This window comes from Callithrix jacchus, chromosome 11 (assembly GCF_049354715.1).
Source record: "Callithrix jacchus isolate 240 chromosome 11, calJac240_pri, whole genome shotgun sequence".
NCBI lineage: Eukaryota > Metazoa > Chordata > Mammalia > Primates > Cebidae > Callithrix > Callithrix jacchus.
This window is the reverse complement of record NC_133512.1, coordinates 14220149-14246235: the sequence shown is the minus strand read 5'-3', so window position 1 is coordinate 14246235 and position 26087 is coordinate 14220149. Positions and strand designations below refer to the sequence as shown.

At 40.7% G+C, this 26087-nt stretch overlaps 1 long non-coding RNA gene across 1 annotated transcript in view; it reads right to left on the bottom strand.

Moving 5' to 3' along the window:
* Positions 1-26087, bottom strand: part of LOC108592816 (uncharacterized) — a 67040-nt gene that overhangs the window by 5565 nt on the left and 35388 nt on the right. Inside the window, exon 2 of the long non-coding RNA XR_004727842.3 lies at positions 321-428. This is a non-coding gene — a long non-coding RNA (uncharacterized LOC108592816). The remainder of the gene's footprint in view (positions 1-320; positions 429-26087) is intronic.

Sequence of the window (26087 nt, the reverse complement as noted above, 5' to 3'; positions counted from 1 at the left end):
TAAACTTTAAATGGGGAAGGATATAACAAGGCACTTTCAACCCTTCCCTGCCCTTCATAACTTGAACTAATTTTTCACGGGATTTCCTTGGTCAAAAAGGAAGGGTCCATTTAGTCACTGGGGGCTTAGGATTTTATCTTTTTAGTGTTTGTTTCCCCGGTTTTGGTCAAAATATACCAGAAGCAGTATCAGTGGCCAAGCATTTATTTTGTTCCATATTCATGCTGGGGTAGTATGCTACCTGCCCCCCACCTCTCATGTCCCTTGGGGAGACCCCTATGGCCAAGGGGCTTAGAGTCAAAAGAATTACAGCCAATTACCAGTTTCAGGCCAGATGGGAACAGAGGCGAGCAGGCACTCATTAACCTTCAGAGCCCTCAGAATCTTGCAATCTCACACATCCACCTTTTCCATTGTAGTTCTTGGGCCTGGAGGGATTAAATAGTTTTAAATTCTGAAGGTAAAATAAAACATAAAGAATCAGCAATGTAAACACAAAGGTGGTAATCCCTGCCTAGTCTTAGAAACGACGGGAAAGGAAGCTCACAGGTAGCTAAACACATAAATTACTTAGTATCAAGACACAGAATAAATATTTATTCAGATGGAGGCAAAATTATTAAATGAGTCTTAATGTTTTTGAACAGAGGCCTGTCCCTGTGTGCTCATGAAAACAGGGTACTTTGATTGATGTCTTTGCTTGGGTCTAAGATGAGATTTGGTTAAGCCTGAGTTTGGTGTCAGATAATGGCAGGAGTTGGAGACTCCTTTAGATGAGATATGCCTACCCAGCAGTCAAAGCCTGTAACTCAACAGCACAAGATGAGTTAATAGTACCTGATAAAGATCTTTACGAGAGGCTGAAGGTGGTTATACTGGAGTCCATGACTTGATTGGAAGCTGTAAAAAGATTCTACAACCTTGCAGTGATTAGTTTTTATAGCTTTAATAAGTCCCCAGTAAATAAGTGGCCAAATACCTAATTTGGAATTTTGATTTTGAGGATATTTGTCAAAGATATTAAAAGTCTCAAAACATTTGATCGAATAGAATCATAGGTCACTGTAAAATCAGTTACTCATTTCACCAAAGTGATAAACAAGATTTAAAGGCAATACAGAAGGTTATATGGATGTGAAAATTTTAATCCTCTTAAATCATGTTTTTTTTCTAAGTATCAAAAGCTGAATAAAGACAACATAGCATAAAACATAAAATCTTGTGGGGTTTTTTGTTTTATTTTTTCCAAAAAGGCAAAGAAAATTCTGCAGTGTGACTGTTTTTCCTTCTGAGAAGTCCCTTTAGGTACCCTGGTAGTCAAACCTTATAAAAGAAGTACTTGGATTTCATCAAACACAGGGAGAGTGTGTTCAAGGTTATGAGTACAGCAAGTAAATACATGACTCTTAGTAATTGCATGAGAAGCTTCTTTTTTTTTTTTTTTTTTTTTTGAGACGGAGTTTCGCTCTTGTTACCCAGGCTGGAGTGTAATGGCGCGATCTCGGCTCATCACAACCTCCACCTCCTGAGTTCAAGCAATTCTCCTGCCTCAGCCTCCTGAGTAGCTGGGATTACAGGCACGCGCCACCGTGCCCAGCTAATTTTTTGTATTTTTAGTAGAGACGGGGTTTCACCATGTTGACCAGGATGGTCTCGATCTCTTGACCTTGTGATCCACCTGCCTCGGCCTCCCAAAGTGCTGGGACTACAGGCGTGAGCCACCGCGCCCGGCCGAGAAGCTTCTTAATTGTGTTGAACAATTTAGACGTGAGATGCTGAGGTGGGCAAATCGCTTGAGCTCAGGAGTTCAAGACCACCCTGGAAAACGTGGTGACATCTCATTTCTACCAAAAAAAAAAAATGTCAGTGACGCCTGGTGGGATGCACCTGCAGTCCCAGTTACTTGGGAGGCAGGGTAGGATGATCACTTGAACCTGGGAGGTGGAGGTTGTGGTGAGTTGAGATTATGCCACTGCACTCCAGCTGGGGTGACAGAATCAGACAGTCTCAAAAACATGAAAGAAAAAGAAAAATTCAGACATATTAAGAAAAGCCAAGAGTACAGAATGAAGTTATACTGGAGGAAAACATAGCTTTTCTGGACACTTTAAGATAAAACATTTTATTATCAGACCACAACAACAGTAAAAACTAAAGGAAAATAAGTTCCAGAAGCTGAAGAAAAAGTTGACGGGCAGAGTTACTGTCTCCACCCTTCTCAAGGAGAGAAAAAGCTGAACGCAGCGAATACTGAACTTCTGAGATATGAATCTGAAAGGTTTTAAAAAGAAACAGGGTATAGAATTAAAAAGAAAAACCCCTTGTAATTTTATTAAGAGCAACTTAATTCCTTAAGAAAACTTTGTTTTAATGCAAGGAACCAATCTTCAGAAAGACTATCATGTAGATAGATATGTTGATAGGTAAATTTTAAAATTATAGCCAAGTTAATAAGATTTTTTTTAATAAATAACTTCTTACGTCCATAATTTTAATCTTTAGATAACTTTTGAATTAGACAAACTTATTTTTAATGCATGAAATTTTTATAATTAATTTTGTATTAAAACATGTTTTTTGTTAACCATTTTTAAAGCCTGTGAACATCAGATGTTCACCAATGTAAGAACGTTAAAGGTAAACACAAGGGCATTTTGCTAATCATTCAGAAAATGTAGGTGTTTTCCTTAAACAATAATCTTAAATTAGTCTTATATTTGTCATGGGTTTGTAGTCATGAGCTTTTTAACCAGCCAAGAGATGGCCTCACGAGGTCTTAGGTGGAATAGAAATTGAGCCACCCATTCCTAGGGTAGGGAACGGAAGGGCACAAACATACAAAGATCAAAGCAAACAAAGGGAGTCCTCTCAAGCAAATTCCTAGAGGGACACAGGAACGTTAATAAATTGTACCTTAAAGCAATCAGTACCGCAAACTAATCATATTAGGTCCAAATGGCACAAAACTCAAAAGGCAGAGACAGGATTTCTGGTATGCACACCAGTTCAGCTTCTGCCCTCCTGAGGCCTGTCGGCTTCCCAGACCCCATTTTCTTCGCACCAATGCAGTGTTGAAGGCAGTTGATACCACAGTGGGGAGACAAGGGGGATCCCTCAGAAAAAGAGATCTTGGCAGCTGCTGGGACATCCCTGGAATCCCAGCCGCCAGGTCAGCTCTCTAGAAGCAGCAAGAGCCATTGCTGCTCTGCCCAGCAGTGTGAACAGGTAAGCCCTGGCATGTTGCTACATCCAAATGCTGCTTCTGTTGGATAGTGGGCCGGCTAGATAGCCTGAGGCATGTAGCCCTATGCTAGGCACCAGGTCACTGTAAGCAAACTCAGGATTGGCTGCTCACTGCTTGAAAAGCCACATACAGGACAAGCAAATCTGGGTAGAAGGAAAACAGCTTTATTCAAGTGCTAGCCACTTAGAAGACAGCCAGACCCAAGTCTCAAAAAGGTATTTTGCATTCTCAGGCTGGCTAATGGAGCCTTAAAGGGAAGGGTGGCATGGAAACAATGTGCAGGAATGGTGTGAGGTGTAGGTTTGCTTGTCATTTTTTGATGATTGACTTGAGTAATGGACCATCCAGAGACCTGATTGGTGTGATGTCACTGGGGAACCAATTATGGATTAACTGTGCATTTCAACATTTCTGCTTCATGCCTTAATTTTTCCAAGATTAGCCTTTAGAATTCTCAAGCAGATAGGTAGTTAGATAAATGTATAGCAAGAAATAAAGAGAGAGGTGATACTTTTAGAGTAAGCTAGCAAATTGGCTATGCCAGTTACGTAAGTGTTTACTGAATGAATGAATGAATGGAGTTACCCAACATTTAGGGTTGGCCTACATTAGAAATAAAATGCCATACACACACACACTCACACACACACACACACACACACACTTTTTTTAATTAGCTTTGAAATCTCTGACTTTTTTTGAGCATAAATGCATAGACAATATATTTATTCTTGAATACTTTCCAGAATAAAAAATATGATTGATTTCTTAAATATGGCAAAATGCTAATTAAAAAACTAGCCCCAACAGTATTTTCTATTTAAAATGGCTTAAATATCTTAAGTATTTAAATCACTTACTTAGTTCTTCCATTTTCCTTATAAAAATGTGAAACAGCTTTGAAAAAAAATGCTACAATTTTTAAATAATTATACATAAGTAAAAGTAAAATGGAATAAAATGTAAATAGTGGCTTCTAACTTTTGAATGAACATTATGTACATGGCATTATTGTTGCAACTTCACATTCTCAAACTTCATGAGGTAGATATTTTACTGCCAATTTATACCCCAGAAAATTAAGGTTTGCAAGGATTCCCAACTGCATACCAATTATAAGTGGCAAAGTGCTCTAGGGTAGTGTCCTGCCAATCCTACCACAGGCACCCACTCCCCGCATCATGAAGAATAGTCAGAACACACACGAGATTCAGACCATAGAATCTCAATGAGCTTCAATGCAGCCAAGAAAAAGAGGGGAAAATGCTTATTATATAGTATTTCTGCAAGAATGTCTCATAGAATTCTAAACCTGAAAAGTTGTTTTGTACTTCAAGAAAAAGAGTTTTCTTGCCTAAAAAAAATTGGGAGAGCCTGCGTTTTTCAGGAGAACTTTGCAGTGTACATCAGAGTGCGAACAGCTTGGTATAAATGTGCAGTCGCATCACAATTAACTGCATTTATCCAGGATTTCCTAAATGTATTTAAGCACGGAACCTTTTAAAAAACAAAACAAAACATCTTAAATCTCGCACAGAACTAAAAATAAATTAAACAAATTGAAGTAAATGCTGTTCACGTAGGAGGCATCACACCAGGTCACTAGGAGAAAAAAGCTTTTCCTGGCCATGAATTCTGGGTGGATTTTGAATGGTTCTATAAACAAAGTGCATTAAATAATGTACATAGTAGAAATTTTATTTAAAGAATATGAAAATATGCTGTGACATATTGTTAAATCTACATGTGATAAATTCTTAAATCATAGCTCAGCAGAGACAATTTTAAGAGGACCAAAGTAACAGATCTATAGTTTTGGAGTATACTGACTTCTAAATTCCAATTGTCAATTAGAAAAGAATATTTTTTTCCCAGGCTACAGAACATGATATACTTGGCATGTGTGAATTTCCAGTCAAATGGAGCTTTGCAGCATCTGCTGATTCACTTTGGCTTAATGACACCCCATTGATTCAAAGGAGAAAAGGAGAAAATGTTTATGAAAATATTCCTTTCTTACCGTCTCTCATCAAAGTTCACTGGACTCCAGAAAATGCTACCATCCAAAGGCTTCTAAAACAGAAAAGTATCGTGTGTGGTTTGTACTTATTTCAGAGATGTGATGTTGGCATTTTCTTTGCAGTACTTAGGAAGCTGTCAATTAGCTGGAGATGAGTTTTGCAGAACATGTTTATGGATTATTCAGTCCAAATACATTTTCAAAAATATTTTAGTTATTTTGGTGGGTTCAAAATACTTCCAGTACTTTTTCTTTTTCTAATTCTGCACCAGTTTTCTGACTCAGCCCTTCCACTTGGTAGCAGAGAATGTAGTGAAAACTTAAGCGTGTTTGAATGCTGTCAATTTCTAATTTTGAAAATAGCTGTTCCACTGCAGAGACCTCTTTCACATTTCCCACAAAGACTCTGGCTTGGTGCAGCACACAACTGTGCATGGATGCCTTGAAATGGCATGTGCCTGAGATTCTGTTAATCTACCATTCCATACAAATGGGTGCTCTTGAACTTTCTTGGGATATGTCTAGTTGTTGCTGAACACAGAGCACAAGTACTGAAACTTCCCCTGTAGCTGGGGCTGAACAGGTTCTGCACAAATTACTTTTGGTACAAGTGAAAGAGTGAAAGTGAATTATTGGGCTATATTAGTTCATCCTCACATTGCTATAAAGAAACATCCAAGACTGGGCAATTTACAAAGAAAAGAGGCTTAACTGGCTCACAGTTCTGCAGGCTGTATAGGAAGCACGGTGGCATCAGCTCCACTTTTGGGGAGGCCTCAGGAAACTTACAATCATGGCACAATGCAAAGAGGGAGCAGGCAAGCCACATGGTAGGAGCAGGAGCAAGAGAAAGAGAAGGAGGGAGGCATGTTTTTAAATAACCAGATCTTGTGAGAGTTTCACCCACTATCATGAGGACAGCACCAAGCGGATGGTGCTAATTCACTCATAAGAAATCCACTGCTATGGCAGATATTCAGGTTCCATGAAAAATAAGTCAAGGCTTCATCTTTCAAAGACTGGCTTAAGTTCATTCGTTTTTTTCGTACATTCTACAAACATTTATTCAGCACTTATTGTATACTATGTACTGGGTTAGGCACTGGAAATACAATTGATGAATGAAAGCTGGCCCTTAATTTCAAAAAGCTTACAGGCTAGTGGACGTGCCGTCAGGCAAACTGGCAGTTATAATTGCCAGTGGATGGCGTATTTTAATCTCTAGACAAGATTATGAACCAAGGTGGCTTCCAAGGGGAAACGACATCTAACATGGGAAACTGAAGCTTGAAGAATTACGAGACGAAAGTCTAGGATAAAGACAAGGTGTGCAGACTGATGGGGGTGGGAACACATGCAGAGAACACCATGCACAGCTGAAGGCAGAGACCTGAGCAATGTTTCTGCAAGCCAAGGAACATCAAAGATTGCCCAAAAACCCACCCATAATTACAAAATAGGCCTGGAGCAGATTCTGCCCTCACAGCCTCAGAAGGGAGCCAGTTCTGCTGACAACCTGATTTCGGACTTGTTGCTTTCAGAACCGTGAAAGAATAAATTTCTGTGAAGTCATGCAGGCTGCTAAACTTTGTTATGGCAGCCCTAGCACACCAATACAGTTGTTAAGTGTATGCTACTCTTATTCTTGTGTCTATATTTTTTTCCACTCCTTCTTCTGTGTATGTGATTCCCATCCTTTCTTAATCTGTGGGAAAATTCTTTATTATCTCCAAGATCCAGCACAGCATCTCTTCTCTGAAGCACTCACTGGCCAACCCCACACAGAGCCAGGCTCTCTTCTGTGTTCCAGTGGACTTCACACAGTCTCTGTGAACAGCACTCCACAGGCACCCTCTGTTGTCATTATTTCTGTCTTTGTCACTTAAGTGATCTCCTGGGCGGTAGGAGACAAAGTTTGTTTTCTCTATCCCTAGGCTTGATCTTAGAGCATGATGAAGTGCTGACCCCAGGAAATGTCCACTAAATAAATGATTTAGAAATTCACGAGATTGTTGTCTCTTCCTTTTCCATAATATATTGACAAGGAGATTTTCAAAGGGTACAAAGATCATCTCCTATAACGGGCTATAAAACGCAGTGTTTCCCTGTGGAGGTCACTGGTGGGCCATGACGCCTCCCTTGCAACTTTATTATTTCAGCTGAGATTAGACGTCACTGATGAGCGAGAGGAAATGTGAATGTGTGTGTTGCTTCTGGTTCACTGCCACTGTCTCACTCCCTGCTCACTTGCAGTTTAATTATATATTTTTCTCCCTCAACTTCAATAAAACAAAAGACAAATGCAAGCACTTGACGGAGGCAGTTGCCGATGGTGATGTTGTAATTGTCTAAAAGAACAATTTGTTTCTTTAGGAAAGACTATGCATGAGGGAGATTTTGAAGAAAAATCAGTAGAGCTTGGTAAATACCTGTATACAAATTCCAGGTGGGGTCAGATCTGTCTCAATGTGTTCAATTACTGGATGCCTCCAAGAATATTGGTATGTTACCCATACAGAAGACACCACAACATATCCATCTCTTCCGGTGAAGCCCTGGTCCAGCTTCCTGCATAGTCAGCCTAGCTCTTCTCTTATGCTTTACCCACATAAAGCCACCTGGCTGCTCTGGACGTTTCCTTCTGCTGCATGCCCTTTGCTTAATACCCTTAGCTCCTTGGCTGTTTGAGAAATACCTATTTATCATATGCTATCTCACGCAGCCCCAAATGCCACTCCTTTCACTACATTTCCCTTTAGCTCATCTTTCCTGAGTAGAATCCTCCCTTGCCAGCCCTCTCATGCGAGCAACCCATGTCATTCAACAGGCTACACGTGGACCATTCACCCACTTCTCCATCTCACCCTCTGAAGTTCTGGCAGAATGGAGAGCAGGCATAAGAGAAAAATATGATTTTTTAAAAAACACTAGCTTATTGCAGATAATGCTGATGGACAAAGCCACTAGTTTTCTTGCTTCCTTACCACTAGAGAGAGTGCACATGGCCAATCTCAAAATAACTCCCTCCAAGGGGCTGAGCCTTGGTTTACTGCTGAGAAGGTAGGAATGAAAAGATCAACAGGTTCACTTAGAAGTCAGGACATCCAGAAATTCTGGGACAATTTGGCTTTCCCACAGGATAAGCCATTTCTTAGTCTTCTCTCACAAGAATGAGATGCTGCATGAGGGATAGAAGAGAGGTATTTCCATTCTGGTGTGGGGAACATAGGCTCTTGGCCCTTTACAATTTGCTGAAAATCACTGACATGAGACAAATTGCTTAATAGGAGAAAAGGCATACAAATATATTCAGTGTGTATACACAGGACCCTTCAGAAGGAAGATTCAACTTCTCAATACGTTATAGAAGCTTATATTCCATCTTAAGTTTACAGAAGAAAACAGTGGCTTAGAACATGGCCAAAACCAAGTTCTGTGGTGAGTCAGATTTAGTGGCAAGACAGGTTATGAGAGGGAGTAAGGAAAAGGCTTGGCCAGCAAGGGTGGATTTATTGTGCAGATGAAACTTCCTCAGAAAGGATAGATGGTAAATGTTTCTTTTTAAACTTTTAAAGATGTCAGATGTCTCAGTGTCTCTAGATCTGGGTGGTGCCTAGAAACGGGAGGCCTGGCTGCATTAACAGAGATTCTCCATGGATGAAAACTTCCCCCACCTCAGTCTTCTGACCCCGTAGCAGCCATTTCAAAATAAATGAAAAAAGAATATTTGGGGTAAAATATTTTTATTTCCTTCACTGGTAATTTGAGAGGGAAGAGTTCTTGTTTTATAAGCAAGGGCAGAAGAGCAGGATGAGAGGGAAAGTCCCTGAATGGGTCTCTGTTATTTTCTGTAACAGCAACCTGGATGCCACCTTCGTGGAAATGACCACAATTGAAATTAAGCGCTTTCTTATAGCTTAGTTGTTACTATCTATCTTCCACTCAAGCTTATAAACTCCCCCAAGGATGAAAACAATATCTGTTTTACTCATGAATGCATGAACTTAATTCTCAATAAGCATTCAATAATTCTTTGTTAAATGAATGTGTGAATGAGAGCCAATGGTCAGAGGTGACCAAACGTGCCCTCCAGAAAGAGAGTGTGGAGGAGCAGTTTCAGACAATCGGTGTCATTTACCATCCCAGCTCATGGGGCATTAAGTCGGTCGGGATATATTGGAGCTGACAAGAGTTGTGCCTTTTTCTAGAGCCTGAGGAAGTGAGACAAGAATAATACAGGATGGTCACAGGAGAACAGAAAATTCCAGGCCACAGTTTCCCATTCCCAGGACAAGCAAAAGGAAACTGTTAAAATAGCATCAGAAGCTAGGAGCTGATCAGACTTTGAAAAATGAGGGTGTGGGCCAAGCTGGCTAAGACTGGACCCAACAGGGCATTGGATATGACCTAGGTTTTTCTTGGGACCTCATGATATGCTCAGTGACATAATTACACACCCACTATGCCATGATAGTTCTGGTAACACCCACATTTGGTATAAAAATGGGTGGCGCAACAAATGAGAAATTTCCATTTTGCTCCAGGTATCTTCATAAATATTCAACCCCTTGGTTAAAGGAACCCACAAAGATAGCAGTCCCCAAATGAGGCTGCTTGAAGCAGAGTGTTCTGGTCATTATCCTCCAGCTTCCTGAAGGAATAACTACACATGTGAGTTCTCCCTGAGCTCCTCCACTAGGATAGACACCGAGAACACCTAAGGAGCTTATTACAAAGTGTGTGGCTTGACCCCTTATCAGGCAGGATGTGCAGATGAGGATGTTGGGGCCACCAAGGGGTAGGGGTCTTTCTTTCAGGAAAGGAAGTCACAGTGGACTGGGCCAGTGGTGTTCAGGGACTTACCAAGAAACCTGGAATGCCTGGAGGAACAAAGGACAGGGGAAGGAGTTTGGTGAGACTTCAACCCAAGCTCTGAAACAAGCAAGCCCTGGAAGCCCTATCCTTAATCTGTTTTGTATACTGGTCTTAGACAAGGTTCTATTTATGCCAGTGTTCTGGTTGAAACTATCGCCAATAGTTTCAAAGCATTCAAGAATATGTAGATGGTCTCTATGGTGTACATTAGTCTCTCAGATGGAACAGAAGCCAAATTTAAATCAGCTCAGACAGAAAAAGTGATCTGTTATCTCAAAGCTTCCATGGACCAAAAATCGAGGCACAGCACGGCTCACTGCTTCTCTGCACAAAGTCAAAATCTAAAGTGTTGGCTGCATGACATTCCTGGCTGTCAGCTAGGAGCTTCTTCCAGCTTTTTATCCCTTAATCACCTGCATTCCTCATCACAGTGCCACTTCCATCTTCAAATGAGAAACAGTGCATAGAGTCCTTCTCATAACTGAGCTCTCTCTCTCTCTCTCTCTCTCACTTTCCCTGCCACATCAATTGACTTCCAGCCAGATAAAAGTCTGCTCATAAGGGCACAGGTGATAAGATTGGGCCCATGTGGGTAATCCAGGATACTGTCCCTGTTGGAAGGTCCATAACATTAGTAACTTCTGCAAAGTCCCTTTGCCATGTAACATAACATATCATATTCATAGTTCTAGGACTCAGATGTAGACATCACTGGAGGGCTATTTGCCTACCACAAGATCACACTAAACTTATGCTCAACATTCACTGGGGTGGCACTTGAAATCTAGAATAACTCAGCTTGATGGAACTATAAGTAGCATTGATTCCCAGGCCACTGTTTAGCTGTAATGTTTATTCTGTTTGGGATAATAGGCAGGACCTTCCAAGGATGAAAAGTTTAACTTGTAGCAAGTGAGTGTCTGCAAGCAGCCTGGCCACCAAGGCTGCAGCTTTCTGTTGTCTTCCCACTCGCCGAGGGAACAATGACAGTGAAAAAAATCACAGCTGAGTAACAGGATTCTTGGCAACATGCTAAATATATCAGAAAGCTGGGGAAAATGTGAAATAAGATAAATAACCATGCACCATCAGGACCAAAAGAAAGATAAAGGACACTCCAGCCAGTAGAAACTGAGAAAAAAACATTCAAACAAGAGGATGAGTCCTAGTTAACATTGTTACCAGAAAGGGGTCCCAATTCCAACCCCAAGAGAGGGTTCTTGGATCTCGCATATGAAATAATTCGCGGTGAGTCCAGGGAGTAAAGTAAAAGCAAATTTATTAGAAAAGTAAAGGAATAAATAAGGGCTGCTCCATAGGCAGAGAAGGGTGTTCCCAAAAGTAAGAGAACAAATGCATCCACTGTAGGTGCGATGCTTGTTTATGTAGAAGATAACAATAACAACAAAATCGCGGGGGAGATGTGCTGCACTGCAAGGGTCTGGGATGAAGGACTGGTAATCTTTCTAACTTCTAATTTTTTGCAAGAATTGATATAGCGAATAAAGAATAAGCATAAAGTCAACCTTATTCTTAAACTAGGAATGCTTTTGTTCTTAAGATTCCAGGACATCAGGATATTTGCTGGGTCTGTTCATTTATGGGTCTGTTTATTATTATTATTAATCTGTTCCCCTAACCCTAAACATTTTGTAACTAGGAATTCCTAACGTCCTGGGAATGCAGCCCAGCAGGTCTCAGTCTCATTTTACCCATCCTCTACTCAAGATGGAGTTTCTCTGGTTTAAATGCCTTTGACATATTTTCTCTTTCCCTTTTACAAGGGGACCTTTAATCCTAAGGGCTTCAGAGGCATGGATATCCATTTACTGTAACCTCTTTGGGCTGAATGGGGTGACGATATTCTTGCCGAACTATTAGGGTCTTTTGTATTCAGGATAGAGAGGAGCTCAGTCAGAAAGCATCCATGTGGTGAGGGCCATTAATAACTCTGAGTCCCAAAGAAAAGTGGTATCTGGAAGATTAAGTGTCCAGTTTAAGAAAACATTGAGTAAGCCTATCCTGCATTCCTACACAAAGGGCGCAACAGCAATGTATTTCAGAACAGTAAAGCAAAATAAGTAAAATTATCCCAAGTGAACTAAATAAGAAGGCCTTCCATAAACTGGGCAGTTGTTAGAACCCAGCTGATGCGGAGTCACTGGCCAATTCCAATACATGTCCAAAGCACTGGATGCAGATTTTTATGTTGCATGTTGCCCTTGTTTCTTCTGAGTAGGAGCCAGAGAGCACTGGTTGGTTCACTGGAATAAGCAGGGTCAGTCTAAATTGTAGAAAAAAAGCTCAGAAACAACTGACAAACTAGAATGTAATAAAAGGTGCACCAGTTTGTGAAACATTTTTTTCTCTCTCTCCAGTCCCCATTTTTATTAAAAACAAATCATGAGAGGAATGATTTGTTTACAAAGTAAGTTTTAGTTTTATTATACTTAGCTTATTTATAAAAAGTGCAGCAAGAATAATTATTTGCCATATAAGCTTCTTTTTAAATTGTCTTTGATGGAACTTTATTCCATAAGGCATATCAGATTAGATGTTTAAAAGTCTTGAACCCATCCATGAGTTTACCTATGCCTGCAAATGCTTGTAAGAGTTAGGTAAATTTCTGTCCTCTCAATGTCCCAAGGTAACTTGGGGCTCTTGGGCCTGTCAGAAAATGACGTTCTTGCCAAGAGTGGTAACTCATGCCTGTAATCCCAGCACTTTGGGAGGCCGAGGCATGTGCATAATCTGAGGTTGAGAGTTGGAGACTAGCCTGGCCAATGTAGTGAAATCCCACCTCTTCTAAAAATACAAACATTAGCCAGGTGGTAGTGGCATATGCCTGTAAGTCCAGCTACTCAGGAGGCTGAGGCAGGAGAAATGCTTGAGCTTGGGAGGCAGACGTTGCAGTGAGCTGAGATTAAGCCACTATCCTCTAGTCTGGGCAACAAAGCAAGACTCCATCTCAAAAAAAGAAAAGAAAGAAAGAAAAGAAACTGATGTTCTTTACTTACCACAGGTCAAAAACCCTGCAGAGCGACTGTGTAGATAAAATATGAGGACGGTTTTCCAAAGGAGCTTTTATTTTGGCTCTATAAGTCAACTGTGATTCCTTAAAGCAGTCTGTTTGTATCTGGAAGCATGTAATTCCAGTCAAAGCCTTGCTAAAATAACCAGTTTTTCTAATTGTGTTCTCTTGCAAAATAAAACAGATTCTTATTGTACTTTGCAAATAACTATATTGATACCAGTTGAGAATACTCACAAATAGTTGCCAAACTCTGGAGAAATTAGGTAGAGAGAAATAAATATGCTCCAGATTTCATTTATGAGACTCAATTTTGCTAAAAGTTGTAAGAGCTCAAAAGTAAATTTTTATTGACTCTGAAAAAACAAAACTGAAAGAATTAGCGACTGTTTAAGCAAAAAGTCATCCATGCTACTACATTCTGTTTTTCTCAATGTTTATGAAGATGTTTTCCAAGAGAGTCTTTGAAGTTCTTTCCTCTCTATTTTATTGGCACACTTTTCAAAGTTATCAGAGACCTGTATTTAAGAGTACTTGTCAGAGTTCTGTAGCTGATTATAAACCACCTTTGAAAGAGGATCAAAACAAGACAGCAACTGTCTGTGGATGACAAAAGGTCTTAGGGAAGACATGGTTAAAGACACAATTGCCTTTTTGTTTCTTCTGTGGAAATTCTGGTTTCTTCTGTGCTATACAATAATTTTACATAATAATTATCATTACTGATAACATACACTAAGTAATATCAGAATTATAGGAGTTTCTGATAATAGTGGAACACATACCAATAATGAATTTATATAAATATAGCCCAAAGAAAGCCCAACACCATTTCATATTTTACAATCCTTTCTGTATAATTTTAATATGCCAAATAAGCTAAGTATGTCATTTTTGGACTTTGGGGCACCTAATATCTTAAGGGTTAATTAGATCAGAAAAAGACATAATTTAGAATTTGACTTTGAAAAATTCATCAATTTGATTATCAAAAGTTTAAAACACTTGATACTCCAAAATAAAATTCCGGGTCACCCTGAGTCGTTTATTTATTCAAAATTGTAACTCAAAGATTTTAGAATTTATTAGTTTTCTTTCACCAAAAATGCATTCCATTTTTCTTATACACCATTCATGTAATACTGTTCATTAGTAGTCTCAGTCACATATGTTACAATGATAACTCTTAGCAACTTTTATTTTTGGTGAAAAACCTGGTAGGTAAGCTATTTCAATTATGTACCAGGCATGGAGCCCAGGACACCAAACAGAAGTACAGATACTCTTTTCAGCCTAACCAGGGGTGTGACTCCACATGTCCCCAAGCCTTCTTTAGAATCAAACAGTTCCTATGCAGGTAAGTTGAAAAATTATCATGTCAAAGGCAAAGTTTATGTAGTTTCAGTAAACACAATATCTGACCTGCCTAATTAGACCAAATGTGTAAGTTTTGAAGACATTTTTATTTTACCAATAGTCTTTAAAACTGTCTTTATTTACTAAATATTACTAAAGTCATGTGAACTAACAGGCATTAAAATTTTTATTGTTTTGACAAAATATTTGATTTAGCACTTATTTTTCTTTAAGCAAATTATTAGAGCTCATTTATATAAACATCAAATACGCAATACATATAAATACACAGACAGAAGAAAATCCAGTAGTTGTAGGATTTTTCATTTGCCAGTTTTAAGTTTCTTAATTGAATTATTGGCTTCAGGGTGGAGCCCTACAAAAAACAGGGCCAGGAAAGCATGCCGTTTCTAGGGTCCAATAAGAATACACAGCTGGAAGGCAAAACAGATCTCCCAAAATTACAAGTATCATTTTTATACCAGATCCTGGATCCCAAAAAAGAAGGAGTCAGCCCATCCCTCAATGGAGTCTTATCTCTCAGTGTGTGTGTGTGCTGGGGGGAGAGGGGTGGAGATTTTTTCATGCCTTCTAGGTGACCAAGAGCATGTTTCTCTGATCCAAATGTGCAAAGAGCAAAATATCACCCCATAACTGCCATTAGTCATCCTGAAAGTTATATTTCCTACCTAGTTATTACACAGCAGAGCTGAAAGCTCTCTCATAACGCAAAGTAATTTCTGATATTTCCAAAAGTCAAATTTGTCAGGTAATGCAATGCAAACAAAACATAGCCTTCAATTTTGAGAGGGATCTATCTATATGCTTTAAATTCGTTGGGTTCCATGTGGAAAACAGAGGTATTTCACAAAACAGGGTCTGTGGTAGTTCAGTCAGGGTGGAGGTAAACCTATTAAGGGAAAAATACTAGAGAAAGTTATAGAAAATAGTCACAGACCGTTTTGGAAGGCTGGAAGTTTTTGTAGAAGCCTCAGGATAGAATTATGGCTGAAGGCAGCCTAATCCACCTTTACCTTTAGTTGATAAAGAAAAGCAAATAAATAGGGAATATGGGATAGTTTATCTGAGTAATTTGTTTACTCATGTGGTCCTAAAACTAACCTTTAATCTTTCACAGACTGGATGGCTTTACTGGGAGGGAGGGCCACCAGATTTATCACTGGAAAATGGTGTTTTCTTTAGAACTTGGGACCTGGCCTTTAATCTTTACCCTCTAGTGGTGTTGACTCAAAGCCTTTGCCATTGAATGTGTGCTGAATAAAGGCCAGCAAGGCCAGCGAGTCAGGCTGGTGGCCATTAACTCCTTTGGGTGAGTGGCCATGGTGGCCATGGACACTGCTAGCCCGCTCTTCCACTGTATTCTGTATCTGAGTGAATTTACTCATCTGCCTCTGGGTCAGGGTCTGTGAGTAGGACCCCAGGAAGGGTCTGTGGTGCCTCTTCTGTTATCCCCAAGGAGTCCCAGAGTGTTAGAAATAATCTTAAGTCCTCTTATGTGGGCATCAAGAGTGGCATGAAAACAAACTGGAGAAAAGTTATTCAGTCAACCAAGTAAAAATAACAAACTTTTTATTTAGAAAAATGCAATCCAAGGAGATTAAAAAAAAACAAACAGAGGCCTCTTAAATATAGCTATAGCTTGCATATTTGCTTTTAGTTGAGCTGAATTTTAACCATAACATTCTTTTAAAAAATTATTTTAAATCTCTTATTACCTGGCTCTTGAAGCTCTTGAAGGACAAACAGCTAATATTTCTGGCTTTTGGACTTTACCAAACGTAGCCTCCCAGGTGAGATTAACAAGCCTTAACTAAGGTTATTTAACCATGATTAAAATACCATATATGAGATATTTTCAAAGAGGTAGTTAGCATTTTTTACAAGATCTAGAACTTCCAAAGGTAGCTCAGAGAAAGGAAAATTCAAGACAGGAAGTTGTTCATGGAGGGAAAAAGAGTCAATAAATGGCAAAGGTCACACAAATATCAAACCAGAAAGGACTCATTCCCTAAGCTGGGAATTGAACCCAGACTGTCTCATTGTGAAAAGCCAAAGCCTTAACTACTGAGACACAGCATTGGGTCGTTTCCGTTGTTTGTCCCAGAAGGAGCCTAGAGCAGTCAGTTCTGAGCTTGCCAAAGTTTTCAATTGCTCAAGATAATTTTTAGGGCTAACTATGACATGAACCCCCAAATTCCTGTCCTCTGATGACACAGACACAGAGAAAAGTATCCCCACATGGTAATAAGGTTAAGGACTCAAGGATATATAAAAAGAGAAGAGAAAAATTTCATCCAGGTTTTGTTTCCGGGACCTGAAGCAAAGTTTGTAACTGAACAATTTGCTGAGCCAGCTTGAAGAGCAGATTGACAGAGGTGCTAAGCCCACACTGTATCCATAGTGCCCCCTCTATAACAGAACAACACAGAAAGACAAATTCATAGCGCAAGGTACACCAGATTCACTGTTGTCTGTTGTTGATTCTGTGTTGTTCTTTCTATTAATTAGGCTGTAGTAACAGCCAAAGACTAGCCTCATCATTATTTTTTTTTCCCATTAATCAAAACTTTGCAGAGGAGACAGTGATTTTTACTTTTCATTCACCCAATTTGCACAGAAAGAGAGAAGTCAGAAGCCTGACTGGTAAGAAATTCTTCTTGCCCTTGTACCTGCATGCCAAGTTTCTGGGGTCCCTTCTCTGAGTGCTTTGATGGCCTTACTTACTGTGCCACAGTTATGTGGGCCAAGCCATGTTAAAAAAGAAAATCATCATTTTCCATTTCATAGAACCACAGGAAAAAGCCTCACAATTTTTCAAGATGCCACCCAACAGGTTGCATGGGGACAACTGAATTAACATTTTCCATTCTAGCTGGAGCAAAATATACATGACAAAACATAGACCCTAGCCACCCTGCTCAGGACCTAATATCAACCTGGCAAGGTTCAAATGCTCCCCCGTTGGCTCCTGTCATCTTTAATCTACTCAAAATAAGATGGAATAATCTCTGATCAGAAGTTTCAACATGTGGTCTCAGGGCAAGATGGAAGAGTGGACAGTCACTCTGAGAGACAGAAAAGATAGAAAGGGAAAAGGAGAGAAAAAGAGGGAGAGGAAAGGGGAGAGAGAAAAGCATTGCCAGTGGCAGGTTTGGGGAGGTGAGAAGCTCACAGAGACCAAAGAAAGACTCACCCATTGCAGTGACACTGAATCAAAAGTTTAAGTGGCCACTTGTCAGTCATAAAGGGACCTTTTCCAGCAGTCCCACCAGTTCTCAAGTTTTCCCCTTTGGAGGAGGAAAGTTCCTCATGTTGCCTGCCTATGCCTAATCCTGTCATCCACAGCCATCAGCAAAAATGCAAGGCAGATTAAAGAGAATAGCCGTTAACATCTCGGAGTGCCAAATCTGTTTTTAACCAAAAGGGGCCTTTACCAAGGAGGACCTCTAAGCACTTACGTCTTAGGATGGACTCTAACTTTCCTAATTTGAACCTCTAATTCAAGTTCAGACAAATAGTCATGCACTTTACTAAGAGGCACCTTTAAGCCCCTGTTTCTGATTTTTATTTATTTATTTTTTTTGAGACAGAGTCTTGCTCTGCTGCCAGGCTGGAGTACAGTGGCACGATCTCAGCTCACTGCAACCTCCGCCTCCTGGGTTCAAGCAATTCTCCTGCCTCAGCTTCCCAAGTAGCTGAGACTACAGGCACGCGCCACCACACCCAGATAATTTTTGTATTTTTAGTAGAGGCGAGGTTTCACCGTGTTAGCCAGAATGGTCTCAATCTCCTGACCTCGTAATCCACCTGCCTCCACCTTCCAAAGTGCTGGGATAACAGACACAAGCCACCGTGCCCGGCCAAGACCCTGTTTCTTAAGAGGAACTCTAAACATCCTAAATTGGGCCTGTAACCCAATTCTACCCTTTACCCATTACAAAACACCCCACCACTGACACAAAGCCAGCCAACTGGTGCTGCAGTCTCTTTCTTTTGGGTCAGGGATCTCCGCATTATTGCCTTTTTCTGGTTTGTCATGGAAGATGTTACTGGAAAGTGGTCCTGATTCACACCCCAAGAGAGGGTTCTTGGATCTCACACAAGAAAGAATTCAGAACGAGTCCACAGAATAAAGCAAAAGCAATTTTATCCAGAAAGTAAAAGAATAAAGAATAGCTGCTCCATAGGCAGAGCAGGGCTTCATTTTGCGCAGCACTCTTCAAGATAGGGTGACTCTGGTTCCAACACCTCTCACAACGCCACAGGGGAACAGGGTGCAATGCGTGGGATCTGGTGTTGAGTGCCCACATGAAACAGAAGTCACGAGTGGCTACCGAGAACTGAGACTCCTAAAAGGTGAATAAGAAAGTCTCTCCACGAGCAGGAGGGAAGTGAAACTCCATCTGCCAGCCTGTGGTAGTGAGGCTTGGAAACACAGTTGTGCTCCCTCCTCCATGCATGCTCCCTCCTCCATGCATGCTCCCTTCATTTGGATTCCTGACACTTGCCCTCCCTTGGAGCCTTTCTGCTCGCTGTTGCTTGGGACATCTAGTTTCTGTATGTGAACTACTCAGAAATTCAGGGCTCATGGCTCAGCCTACTCCTGTCTTTCCTTTCCTGCCTGCTTGGTAACTTCATGGAGCCACATAGCTTTAAATATTAGCTATCTATTGATTATTGTTTTATATCTCAGCCCAGAATCTTTCCCAGTGAACTGCATTTTCTTTTGCCCAAAGCCCTTTTTGTTGCAGTTTCAGTGTTTTGTGGGTGTCTCACACATGATATCCCAGAGTTGAAGCCCTGTTTGTTCTACTCAAATCTGCTCCTGTATCTGCCTTTCAAGGTGAACCTCAACTTCATCAAGGCCTTGGGGAGTAATTTCTCTTGCACCTCATTTCAGGCCTGTCAACACATTGGCCATCATTCAAGTGACAACCTTTGATACACTCACCACCTTCACAATCCTTTGTTCAAGTCACCACCAGGATCAGTGAAGGGCATCCTTGGGGTATCTCTGTTTTTGTTCCAGCCCTTCAAGGATCTGTTATCACCACTGACAGCAAGCTAGTGCTTAAAAATCGATTACATTTTGCTCTGTGGCTCTTAGGCCCTCCCACAGCTTCCCAAACTCAAGCAAGAGCCAGTCTACACTCACTCACCAGCTCCCACTTTTTCATCATGCCCATTCTCCAGGTACCAGGGTCATCTGCTGCTCCTTCCTCCCCTGAGCACTTTGCTGTGGCCCCACAGACTTACGTCTTCTGGACCCCAAAATCTGTGGGCTACTTCCTGCGCCTAGAACCCATTCCCTGTTCTTTTTCTTCTTTTTTGAGACAGAGTCTTGCTCTGTCCCCCAAGCTGGAGCAGGTTTAAGCAATTCTCCGGAGTCAGCCTCATGAATAGCTGGGACTACAGGTGTGCACCACCACATCCAGCTAATTTTTGTATTTTTAGTAGAGATCGGGTTTCACCATATTGGCCAGGCTGGTCTTGAAATGCTGACCTTGTGATCCACTCACCTCGTCCCTTCCAAAATGCTAGGATTACAGGCATGAGCCACCATGCCCGGCCAGGGTACCTGTTCTTCTTTTGGCTCTTCCTTAAATACCCAATTTCCTGGGAGGATTTACCTTCATTTCATGTCTTGAATTTGGCATGAATAAATTAGAATATAAATAAATAAAACATCTCTCTTGCCTCAACTTCTGTATTCTTCAAATCACTTATCTGACGGACAATACAATTTATTTACTTCTTTCGATTTTTACCTCATTTTGTTTTTCACCACCAGTAGAATATGAGCTCTGTAAATGCAGAAATGTTTACTGTTTCAGTCACAATCTGAGTCTCCACATTTAGCTTAGTGTCAGGCACTGGGTCAATGTTCAAGAAACATTTGTTGAATGAATAATGGAATGACAGTGAGTACTGTACCCAACAAGATAGTGCTGAGGTTTCTTAAAAGTGAGTAGAGACCGAAGTCCTGACAGTAACTTATATGGAAGAAAATTACATAAATGCACATGGGATCCTATCCTACTAAAACTGCAGAATGTTAACGAAAAAGGTTTTCTATTATTTAGAAGTCACTAGAGCTCTGAATAAGTTTATGATCACTCATTTTTCGTTTCTTTTTTTAGAGACAGGGACTCTCTTTCTCATTCAGGCTGTAGTACAGTGGTGTCATCATAGCTCACGGTAACCTTGCACTCCTGGGCTCAAGTGATCCTCCTGCTTCAGCCTCTCAAGTAGTTAGGGCTACAAAAACCCACCACCATGCACAGCTAATCTTTTATATTTTGCAGAAATGGGGTCTTGCTATGTTGCCCAGGCTGCTCTCTGACTTCTGGCCTCAAGCTATTCTACTGCTTCAGCCTCCCAAGGTGGTGGAATTATAGGTATAAGACACCATGCCTGACTCAAAACAGTAAATTTAAATACTGACTCATTTATATATATTAAAATGTTAGGTGACTATTGAAGGAATATATAACCAAAGCCATTTCAAAAACGAAAGTAAAGAAAACTTGACCTATCAGTTAAAGTCAGATATGGAAAAATACCTAACAAAGGAAAATATGATAAAAATAAAACAAAAATGGAGAAAAGGTAAAAATAAATTCAAATGCAATAAAATATACAACAACAGTTCACAGGTTAAGCATGACTTCCAAGCTTCCAGTTCATACTAAGTGTTCTAGAGCATAGAAAATGAAGAAAAACCTTCTAATCTATTTTATGATGACTATATAGCGTGGATATCTCCAACAAGAAAATAATATGAAAAGATCCTGAATAAATGTAGTTTGCCCAATTCTTCAATTTATGTAAAATCCATAAATTATTAACAGCTAGGGTTAACATTTATAAATTATTTAACATTTATAAATTCATTGGCATCATTTACCATTAACAGTCAGGAGAATAATCATGACCATCTCAATTGAGACAGAAAAAGCATTTAATGAAATCCAATGTTTCTTTCCATCAAAGGAGACAGAAAATTTCTGTATTATCTGCAGAAACCCTAACAAACTTCATACATAATGCTGACTTGCTAGATGCTTTCCTTTCACAGCAGGAAGCAGATAAGGGTCCTACTATAGTAATGTCTGCTTACATTGTATAGGATATCCTACAGAGAAAACTCAGATGAGAAAAGCAAAGAGAAATATAAGGACAGGATGGAAACTTGTCATTATCTGCCATTAAGATGAATATCTACATAGTAAATCCAAGGAAATCTACAATTCATCAGGTCTAATTAGAGTGTTCAGCAAGGTTCCTGGCTGTTAAATCAATATGAAAAGTTGCGGCCAGGCGCGGTGGCTCAAGCCTGTAATCCCAGCACTTTGGGAGGCCGAGGCGGGTGGATCATGAGGTCAAGAGCTTGAGACCATCTTGGTCAACATGGTGAGACCCCGTCTCTACTAAAAATACAAAAAATTAGCTGGGCATGGTGGCACGTGCCTGTAATCCCAGCTACTCAGGAGGCTGAGGCGGGAGAATTGCCTGAACCCGGAGGCGGAGGTTGCGGTGAGCCGAGATCGCGCCATTGCCCTCCAGCCTGGGTCACAAGAGCGAAACACTGTCTCAAAAAAAAAAAAGAAAGAAAAGTTGCTAGCCTGCCCTTACACCAGCCACAGCCAGTAATTTGAGATATGTCTTAATGTATTCATTTTGTCATCTGCATATTCATCTGTCCCAGTTTTGTGCCAATTTTGGTATTATTTATGGATTTTAAAAATATATGGTTTTATCTTTTAATTTCCAAGAGCTCTTTTTTCATGTCTTTTCTGATCATTTTTTTTTTCCTGAATACCCACCACAAATTAATACTTTTACTAAGTTAGGGCCAGATGCAGTGGCTTATGCCTGTAATCCAAGCACTTTGAGATGCTAAAGCAGGAGGATTGCTTGAGCCCAGGAGTTTGAGACCAGCCTGCACAAAATGGATATATATATATATATATATATACATATATATGTTTCCTGCTTTTGCCCACTTAAGTATAATTGCAAGACTGTCAGTTTCAATCAAGGTGAAAGATCAAGAAAGGTATTTGAGGCAGGTTCAGGCAGCTACCCTGCCATGTATACCTTATGACCCTGTAAAGCCACAAGAAGTGTTTATGGAAAATAATATGCTCTATTCTAGGGAGCCCTCGGAAAGCCTTTTTAGGAGAGTCACAGCAGAGCCCCTGAGAGTTTGGTAATGAGCCATGCCTGCATCTCCCTGCACTGTAAAAGCAGTGCCTGGCTTGTTTCCAAGCCTGTTGGAGACTGAATAAAGATTATGGGACACTGTGTAGCCATGTAACCCTAATTTTCTATGATGAACTATTTGCTTCCTGATGAACAAACCTTAAAGCTAGATTTGTATTAAAATATTACATGACAAAATGGAACGGATAAGAAATTAGATAAGGCCTGAACAGGGACAGAAAGGCCAAATAAACACACAAAAAAGCAAGTGGCTCTGATGTCCATGGCACCTGATTCTGCTGCTTCACTGCTTTTTCCTTCCACACCTGTATTCTAATGAGGAATTCCCCATGACCAGATAATGGGAGAGAATGAAGCTCGATCTCATCCAAAGACAGATCCGCATAGTACAGAAATGCCAACACCGAGGGGTGGATACCATGCCCCAGACTGACAGAGGTAGCTCTGGAGACAGGGAAGATAAATCCTTGGAGCAGGCTGAGCACTGGGTGATGTTCCCAATTTCATGGGATGATGAATGGTTAGGGATATGGCTCTACATTCATCCCCATGTTCTAGTTTATCCTTCTTAACTGTGTCCTTTGTTTCCCATTGTATTAATCTATTCTCAGGCTGCTATAAAGAAACGCCTGAGACTGGGTAATTTAATAAGGAAAGAGGTTTATTTGGCTCACAATTTTGCAGGCTGTGCAGGAAGCATGGCTGCATCAGCTTCTGGGGAGGCCTCAGGGAGCTTTTACTCATGCAGAAGGAAAGGTGGGAGCAAGGTCTTACATGACAGGAGCGGCACCAAGGGAGAGAAGGGGGAGGGGCCACACACTTTTCAACAACCAGATCCCATGAGAACTCACTATTGTAACAACAGCACCAGGATTGGGTGATGTTAAACCGTGAGAAACCACTGCGAGGATCCAGTCACCTCCCCACAGGTCTCAACTCCAGCAAGGGGGATTGCATTTCAACATGAGATTTTGTTGGGGACAGAGACCCAAACTGAATAAGACATACTTGTCTTATTATGAACACCCTGGCAGTTCCTCAAATTTTAGGTCAGGTAACAAGACCAGACTGACATCACTCTGCAAGTTGTTGATGAGACTTTGTACATTCCCTATGTGGAGGGCGATAGGAGGGGTCTGTTATTTACCCTCCAAATTTTCTTTCTACTCTTTCCCAATCTTTTTCCTGCAGCAGAAGCCCAAGCTGAATAAATCTCATCAAAGAGCCCCTATGCCCTTGGCTCCTGGCTGGATTTGACCAATCCCAACAGGACATGGGAGGGGGAACAGTGAGTAAGTCTGGGTTTACAAACCTCTGTTTTCTTCCCTGCGAAGGCACCTACAGCTAAGTGTGTCTGTAGCAAAAGTTACTGATCCTCTATATGGACTGTGCTGTAAAACACTCTCTGGGTCTCAATCACTTCTTCTCTGCACCACTGGCCCGGGAGTGGTTAGAGCTCTGCTGCTACTAAGGTTCAGGATACTGCACTATCCTTTGTGGTTCTTCTATGCCTATACTCTTGTTAAATATTCCTTTGTTGATAACCTTCTCTGAATCAGATGGCTATTATGAAAAGGTCAAAAAATAACAGTTGCTGGTGAGGTTGCAGAAAAAAAGAACACTTATACACTGTTGGTGGGAGTGTAAATTAGTTCATCCATGGTGGAAGGTAGTGTGGTAATTTCTCAAAGAGCTAAAAACAGAACTACCATTCAACCCAGCAATCCCATTACTAGGTATATACCCAAAGGAATATAAATTGTTCTACAATAAAGACACATGCATGTATATGTTCATTGCAACACTATTCACACTAGCAAAGACATGGAATCAACCTAAATGGCCACTCATGGTAGACTGGATTTTTTAAAACATGGTACATATACACCACGGAATACTATGTAGCCAAAAAAAAAAAAAGAATGAGAGCATGTCCTTTGCAGAAACATGGATGGAACTGGGCGTCATAGCTTTAGCACGCTAACCCAAGAACAGAAAATCAAAACTGCATGTCCTCATTTATAGGTTGGAGCTAAATAATGAGAACATAGGAATACATAGAGGAGAAACAAACAGGGACTTACCTGAGACAGGAGGGAGAGGATCAGAAAACGTCACTATTGGGTGCTAGATAGCACCTGGGTGATGAAGTAATCTGTACACCAAATTCATGGGACATGAATTTACCTATGTAAAAACCCTGTAAATGTACCCCTGAGCCTAACATAAAAGTTAAAAAAAAAACCCTCCCTGAATCATTCCTTTTCTCTGTCCATTTTCTTTCCTATAAGAATTTCTCAGATAACATTACTACAACTGAAAAGACATTGCCATTGGCGATGATCAGTTAACATCATATGGGCATCTGAGGAAGAGACAGAGGACTTATCCAGGAGGAGGCTGATGATGAGCTCCTTGTGCAAGAGCTGGCCTCGGACAGAGAAGAGGGATTGGTCCATGTGGAGAAGCACTAGCGTGCTCCAGATAGAAAGAATGATGTCAACAGATGGAGATGGATGTGTTTGGGGCATGTGCCATGACAATGAAGACTGGAGATCGACTGTGGTGTATGGTCTGAAAAGAGGGAAGAGTGAAGACACAACTGTGCTGTGAGGGGAGGACTGGAGAATTAATCACTTGGAGACTGGACAGCACTTGAAGATGTGACAAGACACAGCAGGGCTCCAGGCTGCAGAGAGAGACAAATGGTTAGAATGCAGTCAGGGGAGGTAAGAATTAATGTAAGTCAGGCCTCAGGCATCGACATGAGGGTCCACAGCTAGGGTCCAAGGCATTGAGAAGAAATAGTGTGAGATGTGAGTTCCTGTGCAACATATGTGATCTCCCAAGTCTCACCTGAAATTTGAGGCAGACTTATCCATCTATACCAGGATTCAGCTATACTTGCTGAAGTGACCTGTGCGCAACCCTGAAATTCTGGAGTAAACAGTCATAAATTACGATTTGTCCTTTTCTTCAACTCCCAACATCAGGAAGCGCCCAGTATCATTGGAATAAGAAGTGTAGAATGACTAAGAAAAATAAATCTGGCAGACCCCAGGGTGCTAGCGAGGTAGTTCCTGGATGGGGCCTGAGAGGAGAGGGGAGAAACCTTTGAAGTCAAGTGAGATAATGTACTTGGGTGAAAGTAAATCATCGCGGGGAACCCTGATTATATAATCTTTATTTAGCTGACATAGCTCAGATAAGCAAGCCTTTCATTCCCCGACCAAATGTGTAAACTTTACTTAAGCTTACAACCAACACCCAGTTGCATCTGCTGCTGCTGCTCCCTTGCTCTTGCAACACTCCAG